Source organism: Solanum tuberosum, unplaced genomic scaffold (genome assembly GCF_000226075.1).
Source record: "Solanum tuberosum cultivar DM 1-3 516 R44 unplaced genomic scaffold, SolTub_3.0 scf00275, whole genome shotgun sequence".
Classification (NCBI taxonomy): Eukaryota; Viridiplantae; Streptophyta; class Magnoliopsida; order Solanales; family Solanaceae; genus Solanum; species Solanum tuberosum.
Window position 1 is genome coordinate 4411 of NW_006239202.1, and position 24405 is coordinate 28815.

The window sequence follows — 24405 nt, forward strand, 5'->3', positions numbered from 1 at the left end:
CCCATACTAAACATAAGAAATCTAAAGAACTTGTCTAAGTCCGAAAGGTGGACATAAACTGAAAGAGAACTCATGACAGCCCGGAAGAACTGTCTCACCCTTGAATTCGAAATGATCACTGATCTTCTAAGAGAGGTCTGTCAATAGTCGCCTGAAGATGCCCTGTACTCAACAAAGAAAGAGCAAGTGCAGTATCAGTACACAACCACAATGTACTGGTAGGATCACGCGGCTATCCCACTAAGTGCAACATACATAAGTCAATACAACACAATAATAACATGCATACACCGAACAAATACAATATCAACATCATTAGCGAACAACGTACAATTTCACAGTTCTCAATTATACAATTATGTCAAGTCAATGGTCCTCTCATGGATCCCAAACCCAAACCCAAACTGTTAGCATACCGGTACGTGTTACCCGATCTAATATTTATGTTGGAACGCGGCAAGCGATCCATATATTTATGTCGGAACGTGGCAATCGATCTCAATTAGTGTGTCGGAACGTAACACCCGATCCATTCAACAAGACACAATCACAATCACAAGTATATTCTCAATCATACAATCAAGTCATGATTTATGGCACTCATCATTCATCTATCCTCTTTTACAAGTAGTGTGATCAATAGTGCAACATTCCCATACATACACATATTATAATGAAGCAAGAACAAACATATATCACACAATCACGAAATCACAACCATCACCTACCTCGAAACAAGCTTGAATCCCCTAAGAAACTTGATTATTCCTTTTTCGGATTCATTCCGCTTGTTCTTGGTCTAAAAATAATTAATATAACACGAGAATCAACAAACAATAACTAATTACCCGAATTACCAATAATTCTAATGAACCATAGATCAAACCCATGATCCCAATCTCCCGATTAGGGCGTTTCCACCATAGATTCTAGATCAAAACCCTCTCCCATCGATAATTACAAATTAGGATCAAAACCATAATCCCCATACTCAGATTAGGGATTTTTCCACCATAATTTCTAGATCAAAACCCTCCCCCATCGATAATTACCCATTAGATTATGGTCTACGGATCGAAAAACGGATTCGGGTAGTTAAAGCCTTACCTTTAGCCTCAAGAATGGTGAAAAACGGTCAAGAAAACACCCGGGGTCGTCTCCTAGCTCTCAAAGTCGAAAAGTGCAGAATAAAATGTTTTTGAGGTTTATTTCTAACTTAAGTCGCATAGGTCCCGCCACAGCGGCACCGCCCTAGCGGGAAAAATCCTGCCTTAGCGGCTTGCACGAAACCAGTGAGCAAATTTAATAATTCCAAGACCCCCATGTCACAACACACCTTCGACCAACGACACTCAGAAACTACCTGTTCACACCAAGATCTGTTTTGGGATTTCTACTCACCCAAATTCAATTTCGTAAAGTCGTACGAGTTCCTTAACATCTTAGCTATCTACTCATGTGATTAAAATAAAAATTAAACCACCCAACTATTGTCAGATTTCCCTATACTTTACTGACTCCGATTTTGTCCAAATCTGGACTAGATTGGAAAATTCCAAGTTACTACGAGAAAGTTTTTCGACCCAAAAATTTTCCCATTGGCTTTTCTATAACGACGGGAACCGGTCGTTACATATGCATACTTTATAATTTACTCATTGAAAGCAAAAATGTCCAAGGCAAAAACATTTATCTTATTGATTTCATGTATATGAATATCTATGACAGTTTTTTGTGCGACTAAAAATGTTACTGTCGCTTCCTTCTAGGGGAAATTAGTGAATTTTATAGCTTTATTCATAATAAATTCAATGATCAAAAGTTCAGCAATTTCAATCATTTTAACTATTTTTCGTTTTGAATGGATTGTTGTCTTTTTTCACATTTTGAATGAATTGTTTCTTTTATTTTTGTGTATGGTTAATAACTGAATAGCCGAACCAAACCAAACCAAAATCGATAATCATCAAACCGATAAATCTATATTATAGTTGGTTTGGTTTGGTTTTGATAATTTTAAAACTAATTAAGTTGGTTTGATTTTGGTTTTGACCAATAACCGATCCAAACTGACCCGTGAACACCCCTAGAGAGAATACTTTAAAAAAGGAACATATCACTTAAAATTTTCATCAGTTACAATTTCCAAAGTATACGATAGGACACCCATCCCCCTTGTTCATAAAAATTCAAAACCGATTTTTAACATTCCATTGATAATACTCAATGTTTGTTTGAAGTGAATTCGATTCAATTGCGGTTTTTTTATTGGGGAGAAAAATGTGAAACAAACAATTAAAATTTCGTTGACAAACAACTTTGGAGGAAGAATTTTCAACTGAAATTTCGATATAATCGGTGTTCTCCAAAATTGGAACTTTCTTTTTTACTATGCTTTCATCATAATTATATACCAACAATTTTGTATTATATGTGTTCACTTTACCAGTCAAATTAAAATTAGTATTTTATTTTCATAGTGAAAACTAAAAAATTTATCCAGTGATCAAAATTATATTACATGACTGTCAAATATATATTTCTTTTATTTGTATTACAAAATATTATTGATTGTATTCCACTATAATCTAATTATTACATATAAATACGATTTATGAAAGGATACAAGAGTGAAAATAATACAATCGGTTGTGGAAGGATACAATATTCTAAAAAATATAAATTAACTGTGAAAGAAATAGGGATACAAGATTCTATAAAAAAATATTAGCATACATAGTGGAAATAATACAATATGCTGAAGAAGGATACAATACTCTAAAAAGATACAAATTGACTATGAAAGAAATAGGATATATTTATGCTTAAGAAATACAAATCTATTTGGCATAACTATTGGAATGACTACAAATTAAAAAAAATGCAAATGCTTAGTAAAAGAAAAACAATTGACAAACAAAAATTAATATGAATACAGCTTTTTGCATTAAGGAAGTCTAGAAAAGAGTGCAGCCATGGATATATATATCTTGAAATTGGAATACTATATATAAGGTCTGCATTCATGTATACATTTATTATAAACAGGAATTTTGACCTACTAGTCGTAAAATCTCAATAAAACTTTGATTACCAACTTTCATCATCAAGTTTTTTAACCAAAATATTCAAAAAGAATCTCAACCATTTGTTAAGCCAACCTAATACTTCTAAAGACTGAATACAGATCAAATAGCGGCTCAAACACAAAAAGTCATTTGCAATATGACAACAACAATATCTGTTGTGACCTAATCTTAAACTAGTTGGGGCCGTATGAATCCTCCATATCTCTTTTGCTCCATTTGGACCCTTTTCATTTCCAATATCAAAGATTTATCTTTTTAGCAAACCCCATTAATAAAAAGCAATAAGAATCAATACCTAGTTCCCAAATTCGACCAACAACTTAAATCAAACAAAAAACTGTAATCAACTTTTTGCAACCTTCTTCTCCGATTCTCTCATCTTCTTTTCTTCATCTGCTATATTCCTTTTTTCCGAGTTTTGTACACCAAACCAAAAATGGAATCCATACTCACTTGTGCATTAGTAAAACTCTGAAAACACATCAATAATAAATAGGTCTGTAATATGAAAATGATAGAGAAAAATGATTTCTTAAATTTAAACAATCTATATAAAAGGTTGAAAATCTTTTGAATGAATTCTAAGATTTCTTGGAACAATGGATTAATTTCGATTTAAACAATGCAAGGCTTAAGTTACTTGAGGAGATGGAATAAGGGGAAAAATCGTGTGAGAGAGAAATGATAGAGTGTGGGTAAAAAATGTAGAGAGAAAGGTGGGTAATGGTTATGAGGTCCTTTTTTTTCACCGGTAATGGGGTCGAAAAGTGGCTCAATTTGAGAAAAAAAGGAAGGTAAGTAAATTATATTAAGATACATTATATTTGCTAAAATATTGACATATTGACATTTTTAATAATTATTTTAAAGTGTAGATATTTTTAATAATTATGTTAGGGATTTTGACTAGTTTGCTAGTTTTTCCTTAAATGATACATTTTCAATAAGTCTTCATTAGACATAAGAAAAGGTTCATGGGTTTCAAGTTATCTAAATTAAACCCACATAAAAGATATTTACTTTTAAGACTCAAAACTTTAATACTTTATTAGATCATACAATGGGCTACTTTAATTATAGCATATCTATGTATAATATATTAATATGTGAATCCACAAAATAGAAATTACTCATAGTGCACCCATTAACTTCAGGAAAAAAAAATCATGAGTATATATGTTTATCTATTTTGAGAAATTGACAGAAATTAAGATATAATTAGTAGTGCACCCACAAGGAGCATCGGAGTGTCATTGTGTCGCTGGTGCAAGCTAGAGGTTCCACCCATGAGACTTGGGTTCAAATATAGCTAGAATGCTATTTCACTATTTTAAAATTTATCTTAGAGCTCGTATTTGAGCTACGGTAATATTAGTGCACACGAAGTCTTCAAATTCTAGGTTCGCCTCTAGAGATGGACACACAAAGTCTTCAAATCTTGGGTTCGCCTTTGGAGATGGAGATGAGGGGAATTCGCCTCTCAGTGAACCATAATTTCTCCTTTTATTAATGAAGTCATTTTTCTTATTCTTTAGAAACTTATTTTCTTAGAAAAAATTATTTTAAAAAATATTGAAAAACATTTATAAAAGAATATTTTCCTTTGTACTGAGCATAGCCCAGTTGGAAACTGATTCCAATTTTCAATTAAAAAAAAAACTTCCTTTATCTATTCACAATTTAAGGTAAAAGTGACCAGATCAAGAATTCAGATTTTCTTTTCATTCAAGCTTAACTCGAATTAGTAGGGTATGAATCCATTAAAATAATTATATAAATGGTGAGTTCTATCAACCTCTTATATACATAAATACTATCTCTTATCAGTATGGTCTTTTAGGTTATTTTCTGTTAAGTTTTCTAATTTTGCTAATTAATTTTTATTTTTGGATTTTGTTGGATGATCCTTTTCTTAATGAATATTGTACTATTGTGCAAGTTCTTTTTTTTCAATTTATACAACATATGTTTTATTTTAAAAATAAATAAATCTTGATTTATTAGCATAGTAAATTTTTGAAATGAAAACTATATTTACAGTTGGTGATTGTACAATATTAGATTTAAAAAAGCGACCTTGCAATTAGATTAAATGAATGTCAGGAAAAAGATATATGAAACAACAAATCAATTAACTTGATGTTGGTAAGTCATTTGTTTGATCTGAGCAAATTAATATCAATGTCGTTATTAGTAGATACTAGGTGATTCATAGCATTATTATACTTAGTTTTATTTTTTATTTTTCAATAAAAGTTGATGACCTACAAAATTCAAGCTTTATTCATATTGTATTATAGATTTAAAGTAATCACTTTTAGATTGTTAAATTATTTGTGATTCATTAATTTTCTGTTTCACTAGCATCATATATTAAAAATATTAATTTCGTTCTTATTCTTGATTATCACTAGACTACAACTTATGAATTTAAGGGTTTCAGCAACAAAAAAAAAGAAGAGAAAGAGATAAGTATTTGAAAACACTCCTAAACTGGACATGAATTATTACTTTAGTCCCTCAACTATTGATAGCCTTAAAAACATCTATCTACTTGATTAACTAATTTAAAAACACCCCTCTTATGCCACATGCCATCCACCTATGCGTATATGTGTAATTTTCTACTAATGTGGAGTACACATAAATATATATAGTTAAAAAACACATTCAAATAATTAAATGCTAAAATTTAGTAAAGAAGAATATTTTTGAATTTCTTTTTCTCCCCTTAAAAAATTACTTTTAAAATAAAATATATTTTTTTCTTATCCCACTCCTCTCCCCTACGAAAAAAAAATTAAAAGAATTTTTTTTGGGGTGCGTGGGTAGTGAGGTGAGAGGCTAGGAGTACTCGGTAGAGGATGGGATGGGGTGATAAGAAAAAATAAATCTATATAAAGAAAAAAAAAAGTTCTTTTATCTTCTTAAATTGCTAAATTATTACTTAACATTTAATTATTTAAATGTTCTTTAAAAAAGTTTCTATCACATATATTTATGTTTACGTCACGTCAGTAAAAAATTCTACATATATGCATATGTGGCATAAGAAGGGTGTTTTTAAATTCACTTAATCAATAGATGAGTGTTTCTAAGGTGGTTAATAGTTGGAGGACTAAAGTAATAATCTCACGCCAGGTTTAAAAGTGTTTTCAATACTTGTTTAAAAAAAAGGTCATATAAACTTGCAGTATTGCAAGTTATATTTTCATGAATAGGTAATTTATAAAAAAAATTAATTTGAATTATTGTCCTAGTTATATAATATTTTCCAAATGCGCCTATCCTCCACTTAAAGAGGAGTGATTTCATTTAGATGGAAACGCTTAACGCTTTTTGCCCAACATATAAAATTATGCTACCCACTTATTTGGTGGAAGTTAGGGGTATTCAATATTCATGGTTGGTGAAAAAACAAATCAACTTGATATTTAATTTGGTTTAGTTTAATTTGATTTCAAATTTCAATTGTAAAATTGATAATATTTGATTTTGATTTTATACTAAAAATAATTAAATTAAATTAATGTAATTAATTATATACATAAATTTTATACTTATTTGTATATAAGATATTAGTTTTTCATAAATAATTATCAATATTTTATACCTTTTAATCATTAATTTAGTTTTAATCAACTTATTGCACATGCACTACAACACTTTTAAATCTCATTTCTTAAAAATATATCAAAATTCAACACTCTAAGTCTAACAATTTGTTGGGATGGTTGTTACGTATTGTTTCATAATGAATCGCATTGTATTGTATTGTATTGTGTTGTATTATATTGTACTATATTGTTTTAATAAATACAATGTTTGGATAGATTGTATCATCCTCCGTCGTTACATAATGTCACACATCCATAGTTTGAATGATAAACCTACAAGAAAAGTAGGGTACGGGGTAGAGCTACTATGAATAGGTACGATTAAAGATGAAATATGATTATTAAATAATAAATAAATATAAAATAAGAAGAAAATATTAAGATAACGACGGGTACCAACGCGATCACACCGGCCGTTACATAAAATAAGTCTTTTCGCCGTTACCTAACGATTGATTTAAACGATACGATACGATACAATAGAATTTAAGTAACAATCAAAACAAACATCATATTCAAACTAACAATATAATACAATACAACGGCTACCAACCACCCAAATAAGGTGTAATTGTATATATGTGGTGTGGTATATTGTCATGAACCAAACTAATGATTTTTACATTATTTATTTGATTTTAGAAAATCAAAAACTGATTAATAAATTGATTTTATTTTGCTTTTAATAAAAAAATAATTCAAATTGAATCGTGAATACCTCTAGGTGGCCAAGGTGGGCATGTATTGCATCTTCCCTTAGGAGAAATTATCAAAATGGTCTTTAATGATGCGATTTTAATTATATTAGTCTTTTATATATACCACGCAATCAAAAATGGTCTTTAATATACGAAAAAGTTATCATTTTTAATCCTTCATGTATATCATATAATCAAAATAGTCATTAATAATGAAAAAACAAATTATGATAATTATAGTCCTTCATATATATCACATAATGAAAATCTATCTATATATAATAGGAGAGGAAAAAATGTTATGTGTCAGCACCATAATTAATCACAATATTTTTAACTTTTTAAAAATATCTATTAATTAATTATTTGTAATTATATTAAATAATAAATTATAAATTATAATTTAAAAAACAAGATAGAAACTTAAATCAGTTAAAAAAAATAACGCAACAAATTTTAAAATTTAAACATATAAAAGATTTTTTTTTTTTTAAAAAGACGAAAAAATATAAAACTTAACAAAGCCCACGTTCATCTAACTTCTCATTTTTCTTGCCCACTTCTATAAATTAGTTTTCTCTGGCGAAATAATTCATAAAATAGATTATAAAAAATTTCTTCAACGATATTTTCTTTCTTTTTTCTTCAAGATCGACATCGTCTCATCGAACAATCTAAGCAAATATTTAAAACTTTTCTATGTATTTTTATTTATATTCTATGATTTATAGATATCTTTAATATATTCCTTTTTTACTTAAAATTTTATAGTTATTAATCTATCTATATATAATAGGAGAGGAAAAAATGTTTATGTGTCAGCACCATAATTAATCACAATATTTTTAACTTTTTAAAAATATCTATTAATTAATTATTTGTAATTATATTAAATAATAAATTATAAATTATAATTTAAAAAACAAGATAGAAACTTAAATCAGTTAAAAAAAATAAACGCAACAAATTTTAAAATTTAAACATATAAAAGATTTTTTTTTTAAAAAAGACGAAAAAAGAAAAAATATAAAACTTAACAAAGACCACGTTCATCTAACTTCTCATTTTTCTTGCCCACTTCTATAAATTAGTTTTCTCTGGCGAAATAATTCATAAAATAGATTATAAAAAATTTCTTCAACGATATTTTCTTTCTTTTTTCTTCAAGATCGACATCGTCTCATCGAACAATCTAAGCAAATATTTAAAACTTTTCTATGTATTTTTATTTATATTCTATGATTTATAGATATCTTTAATATATTCCTTTTTTACTTAAAATTTTATAGTTATTAATGGTTTCATAATCAATTCATTGTTAATAAAGTTTTTTGATAATAAAGTTTTTCGCTTTGTTATTGAAGAGATTGTGTAAGTATTTTGTATGGCTGAATATGTGGGACTGCGAAGGTAAAAGGTATGCTTCTTTCAATTGTAATTGAAGGTTTATTTCTTAATTTGATAGTTCAATTGTTTGCATATCTTAATCATTAATTTTGGGCATAATGTGGACTGATTTGAATTTTTTTAAAATTAGCATTTTTTTTGGAATTAGATGTTGATGATTATATTTTTATATAATTGGACGCATAGAACTATATTAGTCGGAGGCACAACTACATTAATTTTTCTGTTGATAGGTAACCAATTGACAGTTACACCTGCTCTCCAAGTATAAATATAGTTTGATTATTTATATTTATAAATAATAAATGTTCAAATGATATTCACCTTGTAAAAGTTCTCAATGGAAAGTGAAAAAATTCATATTTTAGTATTCACTTTAAATTCATCATTTTCTTTTCAACTGCAAAATTTGGGAATAACTTTTTCATTTTAAAAAAAAATAGCGAAACAGATTTTAAAAAATAAAGGACAGAAAGAACCCATTATCCCACTTTCCTCCACTTCTTTTAATTTTTATTTAAAAAGGATTTTGTTTACTTAAGATTATGAATTTTTTTAAAATAATAATAATAAATGTTATTATGTATTTCAAATTTTAGAAATCGACAATTTGCTTTAAACATGTTTTTGATATTATTTGTAGTTAATTTAAATAAAAAATCTAAATTGTAAAACAAAATATAAATTTAAAACGGGGTTTTAAAATAAATGTTATATAATTTATAATTATTTTTACAAATAACGTGATATAACTTAAATGACACTAAAAAAACGGAAAACTTTTAGATAATGCTTTAAAGTTTTTTCACTTTTTTAGATAATGCATTAAATTCAGTTGTAACATCCAAACAGTTACTTTTTACAATTTTTAATTAAAATTTGGTGGGCAACACAATATTATTTAGGGTAATGCTAAATGGCCAGAAAATTTGGTCAAATTTTGGCCAGAAATTTAAAAAGTCTATAATATCCTTTTTATTTTAAAATAAACCAATCTTTTTTCCTTTCAAAAAGATAAAATAACAAAGTGTGAAATATATTAATTTACCATTTTAGCCAAATTTTCTGGCCAAAAGAATTTTTCCTATTATTTACTTTTTCAAAGGTTCATTTGAAAAAGTCAAAGCAACACATTAACGTACATGCCAATATCTATATATTGTTTCCTTTTTTTGGTGGAATTTGCTGCATATTAGGGGGAATTTGAATTCAAGACAACTACTCCAAAAGGTTATATTATTCTATTAAAATGTAGTATACTCAAATCTTTTGAATAATTACATTAAGGTTATACTATTATATTAATATGTAGTATATTCATATCTCTTGAATAACTAGTTATCTATCGTAAATTTACAATACAAATAGGTGAGCATCAAAAAAAATTCAAATGCGTACATCTTTCGATACAATATGTCTACTCAATGTGAACTCATCAATGATAAGCAATGAAGAATTGAGTTATACAACAATGGAACGTACCCAGAGGCGTATCTAGAGGGGTTCCGTGGGTTCACATGAACCCATGCTCCCCTCTCTAGATTATATATAGTAGTGTTATATTTTTTTAAAAATATTTAAATATAGAGGTGTGAACACACGTTAAAAATAACATATAATAATACGATGAAGATTGGGTGCACCTCTTTAAGCAAATATAGAAATTTAAATCTTATATCTATCTTATTTTTGTTATTAACACCCCTCCAAGTGGTTATCGGTAGCACTTTTGGCGTTTCAATCATTTTTTCTTTTCTTTTTTTGCTTTTATCTTTCAAATTTTCAAATGTGTAACATTGAAAATTCCTAAATAAAATTAGCTTGGTATAATTTTATATTATTAAATCAAATGTGTATATTAAAATTTAAAACTAGTAGTATTATATATGTTGGACCTATAATTTTTAAAGTTTAATGGTTAGTGTTAAGAACGTAAAGGTTAAACCGATCAAATTTATATCTTAGATGCATCTTTTCGTAATAATGCACCCATCCTTACGAAATCCTGAATACGCCTCTGAACGCTTGTTTTTTCAAGTTGCAACAATCATAAGGATTTTGCCAGTTATATATGAAAAATAATAATAAAAGTACTCACTAATATTTTAGAATGCTATTATTTCATATACCCATATATATTATTTTTTTTCAAGAAAGTATATAAAATTAATGCATTATATGTATTTTTTAAAGATTTATGTGTACAATATCCTTCATTAAAATGGATGATGACTTGCAATGTGCTATTTTCTTATATTTTTTTATCAACTTTTTTCTTATCATTTATAAATTTTCATTCTATCTTATAAAATCTCTCCACATGTATTTAAATCTACGATAATAATTGATATTATTATTATTATTATTTCCAAAATTTTGAATTAGAATTGATTTAAAATGAATTGTCATATATATTTTCACGTAATACTCATAATATCATGTTGGTGATGCTTATAACTTATAATTTTATATAATTGATATTAAAAATAATATATTAATTATTTCTATAAAATTAGTTTAAAAGATTTTGAAACTAAATTCTAAAATTATCTGTCATTGTTAAGTTATACGTATTTATTAAAGAATAAAATCTACACATATTTAGAAAGACTATCCATAAAATAAAAAGAAGAAACTTATAGTAAATCAAAGGAGTGAACAATGATCCATTTTTTTCATCTTTCAATATTTTCTTTGCATTGAAAATAATTTATTTTTATGTAATATAATATTAATTTGATAATTTATTTTACGGTATATACTAATTGGTTATAGTATCTTTTATTTAATTGATCACTCAAATTCAGTATTTTGTACATTCTTATTTTATGAAATTGTATTAGATTAAATGGAAATCGTCTTATTTTGCAGGATTAAACGAGAGAGGAGTGTGCTAAAGAAGTTGCAACATGCTTTGTAAATTATATTTAGAATTTAGCTACAAGTAGAAGCAAAATATATAATACTACATTTTAGATTTATCTATGAATTTATAATTTAATTAACTGACACAAATATCAATTAAACACATACTACGCATGTTATTAATCTTCATTGTGCTAGAAGAAGGAAAAGTTATTAGAATAATGTTTAGTGTCTTTGAAGAACATACACTCATTGCACATAAATTAGGGTAAATTTTGTTAGCATTAAATGTATAAATTAAATTAAACATTATATATGATTATACATGCACTTTTGTTACTCAATAATAATTCGTATTGGTTATTTCTAAGTTTAAAAATTATTATATTTTAAAATATCCACGCAACGCGTGATTACGTATACTAATAGTCTTCAATATATGAAAAAAAGAAGAGATCATTTTAGTCTTAAATCTTAAAAGTATTAATGCAAGTAAATATAAATATGTAAAGTTTAACCAACAACTCACATGAGTCGTATAAAAAAGATCATAACAAACGGGAATGAAGCCTTTGGGCCATACTTAGATGAATAGAAAGGTCAATATTTATGGCCTTTAATGAAAATTCATATACCAATAATTAAAGGAAAAATTACTAAAGTACACAACATTAGTTTATCTATTCTCATTATTTTCCTATTCTTTTATTAAAATACAAAATTCCCTACTTTTTTCCCAATTTAACTTTACCGGATACATTATTCTTTTGAAGCCAAAACAAACATTTTCCATTACCTAATTTTCGCCCTCAATCTCTCTCCATTACCAAATCAGTTATCAATTTCAAATCAAATTGAATTTCAAAAGAATCCTGTCACTATTCAACCACCTGCAGAGTTCAAATTAGGTTGTCTCATCTTCTTCATTCTGATTTCCTCTTCTTCTTTTTTACTGTGTATTCATCGTTTTGGCTCTTGCATTATGCATCTAACATCTAACAAATTTCGAATATTTGATTCAGAAGATCCTAACTGGGCAGAATTGAGATCTAAAAGGTCGCATGACCCGACAATAATGACAAATCAAAGTTCCAGCAAGAGAAAATCGAAAAAGGAAGTTCATGCATTATCTAAATCAAAGGATGCAAAAATCTCAAAGAAAAGGGGTAGAAAGGTTGTCCATCTCATTAATCGACCAACACTACCCATGGTATGCTTTTTTTTTTTTTTTATCATATATGCATCCCCTGTTTTTATTTGTTTTCTTTTAATCTGATGATAAAGAATTTTTTGTTATGTATCTTGTTTGAAATATGCAATTGTTTCCCAGATATATGATTATAGTCGTCTTCTATTGAAAAGCTGCTCCTGCAATTTCCAAATCTACATTACCCATGTATGTCTTTTATTATCTGGTTCTTTTTTCTTTTTTTTTTTAATTTCATGTCATCCCTGGTGAGTTGTTTTAAAAAAATTAGATACGTTGACAACAATGATACATTATCATATTGTTTTGTACCTTGCTTTAAATCTTACGAAATTATACATAAAATCCTAATTTTGATTTTTTTTTGTTTTTCGATATATTGTCATTAATGTATCAAATTATATAATAAAAATTATTTTGTTGGGATGTAATTTGCAGAATAGTGTATCATATTATAAAATAGTTTAACCATGATACTTAAATAACATATAATGAATATGTGATGTTTCATTTAGTATCAGATACAAATATCATCAAGTGGTATTGAGTATCAGTTACTATTTTTATCATTATGTATCAACCAAACAGTAAGATTTTTTGTAGTTACTATAATGTATCATGTAATTAACTTTTTTGTTTAACTTTAATTCATTTTTATAATGTATCTGCAGAATGTTTATAGTGACTGCGGAATGTTTGTAGTTGTCTTTGCTGAATTTTTTAGCGATGAAGTTAACATCCATCTAATGATTTCTGAGTTGACTATCTTCACACAAGATATGCGACACTATTATGAAAGTACGATCTCGACAAGGTCAAGGTGGGATATGTTAGCAATAACGATGATCCACCAAAGCTGAAGGGTTATTTCACTCCACAACAACAAGATGACTTGGTTCATATAGATTAGTGATTATGTACCAATTCACAGACAACTTTTGATGTTTATTGTTTTTAAGATACATTAACTAATATTTTGGAGTTTTTATTATTTTTCAAGATACATTTTCTCAAGTTTTATAGTTTTTTTGTAACAAAATTATTTATTTTTAATATAATTTTCGATATTGTTAGTACCTTGTTACATTATATCGATTATAAGTATTTTATACATCCTAACACTAGATACTATATCATTATTTGATACAAAAAAAATAAGTATCTGATTCATATATTAGTAGTGATTTATAATAATTAACAAATAAATGCACAATCATATTGTTTTATGTAGTTCTAAGCAACTACAAATACATTTAATATTTAACCAATGCAATGTATACTTTAAGCATGTATCAACTAATTTCTTTTGTTTGTGATACATTAATATTCACACTTCATTATACGTTACACACAACATTTCTCAATCACTTTTGTATCAAACACAAAATCATACATAATATAAATAGTAAATCTGAAACATAATTCCTTGTACCAGATTCACTTTATTATATCAGAAATTACCAATCAAAATTATAGGCAGAATTAAAAACTGTTTGATACAAATTAATTTATTATATCAGAAATTAATAATCTAAAAGTACTTTATAATGTATATATCTATAACAATGAAAAGAAATGTTACAAATTGAAAATTATTAATTTGATACATCACAGTACTCCAAAAAAATTATTCATTAAGAATCTTTCAGAAAAAAGTATAAGTTCTTTGATTGTGACCTTCTTGTCCAGAACGTCCACAACAGTTTGTGTTTGTGGTTAGTTTTTCATCTGGATTTTTCTTCCTTCTTTTCCTTGATCGTCATGACATTCTTTTGTACATTTAGATGCGTTTATAGTCAAAATCTCTTCAAATATCCTTCCAAATGTATCCTTTGTATAAGATGTTATTTCCTGATTTTTGCAGTTTTGAGAACTAAATAGAATTCTAGCTTCTTCCAAGGAGCATAATATAGGTAGTTGTCTTGCCTCAACAAGGCAACCATTGATACATTATGCGATGTTAGAAGTCATCATTCTCTCCTTGTTCACTGCTGCAATTGTACAAGATACATTAAAACTTTGTTACTGTTTAATGTATCATTCCAAAAATAAATAAATTGCAAGATACATTATTACAACTAATCTCAATGGACCATATTGTCCTCAACATTTTACATGTTTCAGATATAGAACAACTACATGAGACATTTCATACCTATGTACCATAATTACACTCGCATCGTCAATGATATGTTAAAAAAACGATTATTTTTTTTACATGTCTTTGATACTTTAGAATTACCAAACAATGATCCACAAATCTAATAATCTAACACATCTGATGCAACTGTTTTATTTATAAAGTAGTAACTAGCAATGTATCATGAACAATATCACGACTTATGTATCGAAAAATTAAAAATACTAATTCACAATATAAAACAACTAATCTCATACCTTTTATCAGATCTTTGTATCTTGAAATTGATTCACTTACTCCTCTGTACTATTCTCCTTGACAACTATCCTATCATTCCGGTATCATTCATATCTAAGCTTTAGAAAGTTTCTTCGACGAAACGGTGAGAACGAGGAACAACGAGAACGACGAAACATGGAAAATTTTAAAAACAACTAATCTCATACCTTTTTTATCAGATCTTTGTATCTTGAATTTGATTCACTTACTCCTCCGTACTATCCTCCCCGACCACTATCATATCATTCCGGTATCATTCATATCTAAGCTTTAGAAAGTTTCTTCGACGAAACAGGGAGAATGATGAACATCGAGAACGACGAAATAGGGAGAACGACGAAATATGGAGAACGATGAAATATGGAGAACGACGAATCAGGAAGAACGATGACGTATATGGAATTTTGATTTTTGAATTGATTTGTTATGTTAGGATCTAGGTTTCAGTGATTGACAGTAAGAGGGGAACTGAATTGCATAAATTATGGAATTGTAATTAGATTTTTTTTGTTGTTTTTCCTTTTTAAACGCAACAGCTGCAAAATAATGTATCATAATTAATATATCCAGACAATCAATTATGTATCCGGATGACTCCTTTTTTAAGGGATTTTTGTAAAATAGAAAAGAGAAGGAATATGATGTAATTTAGGTTTTACAATATAGGATTTATGTAAATTATACATAATTAAACAATGTTTTTGCCTTTGAAACCCCAACTTAATAAATAAAACTATGTTATAAAAAAAGTAAGAAAAATATTCACTTCATTATTGCAAGTGAACATGGTGGTGGCGGGACGAAAAAGATCGTTTTGCTTGCAGTGTTATTTTTAACGTGCGACACTAAAATGATCATTTTTTTCATATATTAAGAACTACTTCGATTATGTTGTATTTATAAAAACTAAAATTATCATTTTTTTATATATATTAAAAATTATTTCAGTTACCTGATATATATAAAGGGACTATAATAATCATTTTTGCATGTTACGGACCACTTAAACCTTGTGGTATATATGACTTATGAAGGACTAAAATAGTCCAACTCTCATACCTTAAAGGACCATTTTCTCTCTTGTTTTAAGACCCTTGTGGTTTGAAGATTTGTTAGACAGTCAGATGCATACCTCATGAAATATCTTTTGGAGTGTACGTCAATTTATCCACTTTCAATATTTTTAATTGGCGTAAATGGACAAGAAAACATTTCTTTTCTTAATTTTTATTTTTAGAAAATCATTGGATCTAGGGTTGATGTTTATACATTTTAATATTAAAATTAAAATTAAAATATTAAGTGCATATGTTAGTGGGTATAAGTTGACAAGAATGTGGTCATTATTTTGGTGTAACTCTTGTAACCACTATTCCTGTGATCACTAATTTCACCCATTATTCTACCTCATTAAATATTATAACTTATGTAACCTTTAGACCGGTCATTTACCTACATCATTACCCACATTATTCTTTTTCAATACAAAGAAGAATTTCTCTCCTATAAATAGTGGTGTTTCTTCCTTTACTAGTATACGTGCCCGCGCGTTGTGCGAATGATTTAAAATGTAATAATGTTATAATTAAAAATAACTAATAAAATCTATTATGCACTTAATAATATATTTAATTTGTTATAATAATAATATAATAATACAAATCATTAACTTATTTATTTGAGAACATTAAATTAATATTATTAGTACCCAATTTATTTTATCGGATAAAATATTATATATATAACTATATCCGCTAAGCTTTTAGTTTTATAATATAACAGGTTGAATTTTTTCTAAGGATACTATTAATTTTATGATTATTTTATCTTGATCAAATATCAAATACTTCAAATATTTTTATGTGTTTGTACTTTATTCTTTTCATATCATTTGAATAAAAAATTATGTTAGTAATTTATTAATTTGTAATTTATTCTTTCCATATCATTTGAATAAAAAAATTATGTTAGTCGTTTATTAATTCTAACATTCCATAAAAAAATATTTGATATCATAAGATTAAACAGTATGTTGATGCATTTTCTATATATGTTTTATTCAAAATCAAAAGATTTTACAAAATATTTTTTTTCATAGTAAATTTGTGCAGCAATATGATAGAAAATTGATTTAAGGTAAAAAATAATCTTAATAAATACAAAGATATATATATATATATAATTGATAGATGCATCTAGAAGTCAACAATACAATCATATATATATATATATATATATATATATATAATGTTTTTTTAAAGAAGTAACCGAATATAGAGGCAAAACTGACATATTGTTGAGATTGTCAGTTTTTACAAAATTTAATTTTAAATAAATTAAAAGGAAACAATGGTTGAGGTAATTTTAAAAATAGTTTTTTCTTTTGGATATTTTTAAATAATCCAAATGGCTGATTTTTTTTTAATGTTTTAAATAGTTTATTTTATATTTATTTATTTTTAGTTTTTTATATTTGTCATTGTTTTTATTTTATTATGTTTTAAATAATTAATTTCTTTATAAAATTATCCTATTTTAATTAGTAACCTATATTTTAGGAATCACTACTTTTTTTGTCTTAACTAAAAATAAAAACGATAACAACATTACATAAATTTTAAAGATCCCACTAATTTTAAAAATAATTAAATGTGATTACATTTTTTTTTTCAAGTACAATGTTGTAATATTTATATTTTAAAATGTTACGATGTTATTCAATTAAAATATTTTGTTTCGTTTACAATAATTGTGTTTCCACATATCAGAACCCACATTGAGAAATTTTTTGGTATGTTAATTTTTGTGGTTTTATCTAATATTTATTATTTAAGATATCTACAAATTTATGGTGCTAACATATAGACCTTTTTTCTTCTTCTATTATATATATAGATAGAAGATATATATTTTTTAAAATAAAATAATAAATATCAATTAGTAGAAAAAAGAGGAAAAATAATACTAAAATACTTCCACATTTACACATATTTGTGCCGTTATTAGCGTGTCGTTGTTTCTTTTTTGAGAATTTTGTGGTATGTTAATTTTTGTGGTTTTATTTAATTGTTTATTATTATTTTTTTAAAATAAAAAATATCAATATATTTTTAAAATTATTATTTATTATTTAATATATCTATAACTTTTGTGGTGCTGACATTTTTTTCTTCTCCTATATATATAAGATTATTATTATTGTTGTTGTTATTAAAAATATAATAACTTCCCATAGAAAAAGAACTCTCACACCCCATTTTTTAGATCTGTCCCTAAAACGATTTGTATTAAAATTTAAATTTTGGATCTTTATATTTTAAAAATAATTAAATTTTCAATTTAAAATTTTAATAATTCTATAGAGTACAGTTAACGTAAAGAAATTTTCAAAATTGTTTTAATTTATGTTTTGTGATGGAAAATTGCAAAGTATAATGATATAATCTACATAATCGTCTCATATGATATAATCCACATAATCGTCTCAATATATTTTTAAAATTGTTATTTATTATTTAATATATGTACAATTTTTGTGGTGCTGACATTTTTTTTCTTCTCCTATATATATACTAGATGGGCATGGCCGGTGCTAGCACGGACTCAACATTTTATAGTCATTCAGCAATGAAAAATATCAATAAAGAGTAGAAAAAGAATAAAGTAGTACATGAAAAATGTAAAGCTAAACTTTTCGGTATGATTGAAGCAAGCAGAAGTCATATATGGCAAATGGTTAAACTGCTCTTCTTCAGTCCTTTTCACATAAATTTTCTATTGTCCTTCAAAGCTTCTCGACTCACTTCCCACTCTTTTTCCAGAAAGCTTGTATGTTCTTTAAAATTTGTTCATGCAATATAAAAATTACACATCAGAGAACAAATAAATTAAGTACTACAATGATTTACACTACTCCTATTAGTTGTCATGATTCGCTATACCACCAAAAGTAATTTTACGACTGACCATCCTAGAATAATTATTAGACATGCTTTGTACTTTGTCTCTTCTGTCAAAGATAGATCAAATGCAATACTTCAGATTGAGAAAGATGAAAATTGTGAGAGGAGAAATTGTAGTGTAATTTTACTGAACCCACATTTTAACTCAACGATCAATTTCATTTAACTTACACCATCAAAATATCTACGGTTACTTGGTGGATGGAGCCAATGCTCATAAAGAACTTTAGAAAATTTAAGAACAATAAAAGAATATCAATCAAAAAATTTAATACTGTACATTTTAGCAAACACATTGAATGATGATTCATGTCCGACATAAACCAGTAAATAGGTTAGTCGACTTGAATAATAACCAAGAAAAGAACATTAATTGCAAGTAGATTAAAAGATAAGTCGATCTATATTTAGAATATGCGTTTCAGTCTTTCTCTTACATCATAAGGGCATCAACTTGGTGGAAATATAGTTAACGAAGATACTTCGCTACAATTACGAGAAAATAGAATCTCAGACTATAGGCTTTCGAACTACAAAAGGAGCTGCTCAAAAGGCTCTCTTTATAAGTTAAGTTCAATCAAACAAAACATATGCCTAGGTTATGAATTCCTTGCAAATATATGGTGTCATAAGAACTTCTGTAACTACTATTTACCTCATAAAATTTGAATTTTATGATTATATCTCCTTCCCCTCCTCTTTCCTACCTCCATAATAACCAGTTAATCAGTTTATGCCAGAATCACCATGCCCAAAGAACTTCAACTTCTTATTAATAAAAGCCTTAACTTCATAAGTAATCACTGATCCAATAACTTTGTTATAATTGATAATAATAATAAGTTAATTATTTGTTGATGATTAGCACAATTACTCCACACTCAATCAATTCAAGATAGAATATCGCAAATATTAAACATAACTCAGTAAATAAATTTGAACTCAAGTTACCTTTGCAAGTGGTGCACTTTTGATGTGTATATATTGGCCCTATCCAAATTTATCATCACTAAATGATTTATTTTGTAAGACATACCTTCATCATCTGCGTGCTTTGTTGTTGCATTTTCATGACCACATACAACTCAGTTACCTAATACAATAACAACATATTCAGTATGGTCCACAAGTGGAGTTTGATGAGAGTTAAATGTGCGCAAACCTTACTGCTATCTTGCCAAGTAGAGAAGTTGTTTTTGAAAGACCCTCAGCTCAAGGAGAACAAAAACACAAGATTTAAGAAAACATAAGCAACAGCAAGACGGTAAGAAAGTAGAGGCTCTAAATCCAAACCTGCAAAACAAAAATACCAAAATCAGCAGTAGTATATGCATATGCTATTAACTATTGAAATCTTTAAAGTGTTCGAGCTTTTTCTTATTTTCCTTTTAGAAAAGTCTCAATGCTATGTCTTTTTCTCCACTAAAAACTACAGTATACACCTTCTACACATTTTTACATACTCCAAAATTATCAGATCTAGGAGCGGTTGAACAGTAACATATATGCTTTAAGTTAGACATGAAATATATTCTCTGAGTAAAGAATCTCACTCAACACTATGTTACCAGAGCCAACAGATCTCTTGTACCCATTCTACCCATTGAGATAGTAGAATGGCTGTTAAAACTTTTACAGACTTTAAATCTCCTTTATTTTACCTGCTTTTCTTCTTATTATTATCCTTTCCAATATGCTTAGTTGGCTCTATTATACCACCTTTCACTCCACTGCATTGCGTAGAATCATACCCCTTATCCGTGACTGCATGTATGCAACAGCTGTCCCACCAACAATAAGTATACATGTTGTAAGCATTAGATCTTTCCTTTTAGAAGCCCTCGCCCATGTTCAGTAAACTATAGAAGCTGAAGAGAAGGCATCTCTAAAAATAAATCTTCCAACCCAAAAAGTTTTAGCAGCTAAATTTTTTTATACTTGTATAAATATCAAATTAATTATCCATGAAACACTCAAATAAGAACTCAATTTACTCTAAAAAAAAATTCAATTTAGCCACATCTTATGGTGAAAGGGGCATCACAATTCGACCTCAAAGAATCTAATTTAGTCAAATTTCGTGCAAATTTTTTGTTTCCACTACATTTTCACATAATATTGTATCCAACAGTAAATTATTCAATCAAGGAGTAACTGTGTCTTATTGAAGAAAAATCTTGACATAAAAATGATTTTAAAATTTTTTTTTGGGCTCCATCCATCTGTAAGTATGAAAGAAAATGTTTGAAACTTCAAAGCTTATATGGTATAACATTTCTATTTACTAAGAAGAATAACACTAAATCATAAAAAACAATTAATATAAAGCTTTCGGGTTTAAAAAAAAGAGAGTATACTAAGTTGGTAGAGCCTGTTGAAACACACTCGTTGTTCCTTACCTAAATAAGGACAAATAGGTAGTTGGTAAATCTGAAATATTTTTCTAAAATTATTTTATGTATTAATTTTACTATTGTCTTGTGCTATACAAATACTCTAATGACTTTATGCAATTAGTTCTTAATAGTTTTGTTATCAGTTCTGTTATCCCTAAATGTGGCCTTTTTTCCCCGAATACTCTAAGCTCAATTTTCGGTAGAAACTTTTTATGCTACTTGGTTATTATATTTTAACATAGTATCTAACTTATAATGATTGTATAAATAGTTGTTAACTTGTTATAGCATGCTAGCTAAAAGAATGTATGACAGAAAGGCAAACAAAATCATTGAAAGTAAATACTTACCAGCGTGAGAACATTGGCCAACATATGCGCCATCAAATATGATTCTTTGAAGGATGTTTGATGTCTTTGGATAGCCCATGCTTAGAATGTGTGTAAATAATATGTGGTTACTGTTGCCAATAGAACAACCAAAGTAGCACTGATATTGTCTCTTCTTAATCATTTACACACTCTTTAAATGTGCACTCCCAAGCATATCTGCATACATTTATCACACAAACAGATTACATAAACAAAGTACTATAAAGGACAGTTTCTTTAAATAAAAAATCCCTTACACATTCTTTGTAGCAGGAAAAAGACTTCCAGAAATTCAAAAATGTCGTCTAATGATCTACTCTTCATCTTCCTCATCATGATTTTCATAAATCTCGTCGCCTCTAATCCAATTCCAACTGTTTCTTATTTTCAGTTAAATCATCAAAATTAGAATAAATTGTTTGCTGCTGATTAGTATTAGATAAAAGACAATAAGATTACTACTTTCTGTCAACTCCAATATAGAACGTAATTAAGCTGAAAGGTAACAAAAATAATTGACAGAATATAAGTGCATTACTGACGTTGAAATTTTTGTTGACACAACCTTCGAGTTGTTTTCAAAGTCATTAGGTGTTATAAAATTAACCGAGAAAATATAGATATATGCATCCCCGTAAGTACCAAAAAAATGTTATAATTATACAAATTGAAATAGACAAATGCAGCATTGAAGCGGTATGGATAGAAAAGCACAAGTTCTGAGTAAGCGGCTTATAAAGTTTTCTCTTCTACCTGGACCGTTGGCTTATATCTTTGACTTACCGTTATCTTGTTATCAAATGAATTGAAGCTAGTACTCAGAATGAGGACATGCTCCATATGCTGCAGCTTCTCTTTAATCTAAGAAAATCTTCTTCTATTTCTGACTGTTTTGTTTTATAAATCTTCCAGAATTTGCATCATGTCTTTCTGAAGCCCTCTTCATTGAATTTCAAGTGCATTCTTTGTATATTCTGCATCATACCATTCTTGATCTTCTTCACCTACCTGACCATCAATTACTTCACATATATATCTCCTAGCACTAATAGTAGTAGCACCGATATCCATTTCAGAATGTGCACAAATGCATGTTGTTGGGTTTTCATGGAACTCTCCCCTGCCTGGCTTTACCTCCATTGGCTCGCCTATGAAACCTAGACGTTCAAATTTGTGAGGCAAACTCTTCTCATGTCATGTTATTTCGATGAAGGAGTAAATTATTAAGCTTCTTCGCATTTGGGCGGATAGTTGGCCTGTGATCAAAATATCTCCTGAAACACGAAAAGGATTTTAAAAAGTTCACCCTTTCTTGGAGTAGCAGACTAACAAATAAAGTAACATGGTATTTGAGTAAAGAATATGACATTTCTATGAGTATATTTTGACCAAAATCAGTTACCAAAAGAGCCAAATGCTCAAAAAGTTCCACAATAGCCTTTAATAAATGAAATGCAAACTAAACGAAGCTGCTGTCATCCTTATCCAAGGAGCAGTTTGGCTATCTTTTTTATTCCAGTAAATAAAAGCATAATTAATTTTTTACCTGTCATTATATGTACATTAGTAAAAAAAAATACTCTGCATTAATAAGAACTGGGAGCAAAAAATAACAAAAGAAGAAAAAAAAAACTCACCTGAATTGAAAAATACAACAGAGATATAACAAACAAACTGCACCAAAGAGAAACAAATATGGTAAGAAGCAACAGGACAAACAACATTAGAGGTAATCGAGTGTTTTATTGAATCAAATAGAGAAACAAAGACAGATCAAAGAGGAAGCTATATAGGAAAAAAACTAAAAATCGACAAGATATAATACCAGAGACTATGTCGGTTTCTGTCTCAGTTATCACTATTCATTTGTGAGTTTCAAGCCTTTCGCTATTAGAATTTTTCAAACTCAAATTTCAAAAATTAGGTTAAAATCTCAAAATTTCAATGGAAATGTAAAGTGAAAAAAGTTACCTGCATGCAAGGCTTCCCGTACAAACGTAGCAACAACATAGAAAAGAAGAAGCAAATAAGAAATAACCATTGTTGTTGGAAGAAGAAAACAATCAGATATGAAAGAGGAGTGAAGAAAGAAGAAGAACCAAAGACATTATTCAAGAGGCAAACATCTTATATTGCTTTTAGTCCAATTTAAGGGAAAATTACGTGGTTAAGCAAATTTATATTACTTAATTACTCATCATAGCTATAGTTTGCTATAATTACCATTCACGACTAACATTATACATTAATTACGCGGGCTGACTTCGAGTTTGTATAAATAGCTTTGTATATGTATAATTCGCCAGAATATACAAATACATATATATAATATACAATTATTTAACCTATATACATATACAATTCACCTCTCTCC

At 27.7% G+C, this 24405-nt stretch overlaps 1 long non-coding RNA gene across 3 annotated transcripts; it reads right to left on the bottom strand.

Annotated features, from left to right (window-relative positions):
* Positions 1-18895: 18895 nt before the first annotated feature.
* LOC102599739 (uncharacterized) lies at positions 18896-24099 on the bottom strand. 3 transcript variants are annotated; one of them, XR_001474916.1, is made up of 7 exons: positions 24003-24099; positions 22289-23305; positions 22011-22208; positions 20926-21045; positions 20432-20557; positions 20216-20357; positions 18896-19137 (listed from the first exon to the last, which is right to left on the bottom strand). It is a non-coding gene; the product is annotated as an uncharacterized lncRNA (long non-coding RNA). The 3 variants fall into 3 exon arrangements; XR_001474915.1 differs by having other exon boundaries at positions 23669-24099; XR_368211.2 differs by lacking the exon at positions 24003-24099 and having other exon boundaries at positions 22289-23583.
* Between the last annotated feature and the right edge of the window lie 306 nt (positions 24100-24405).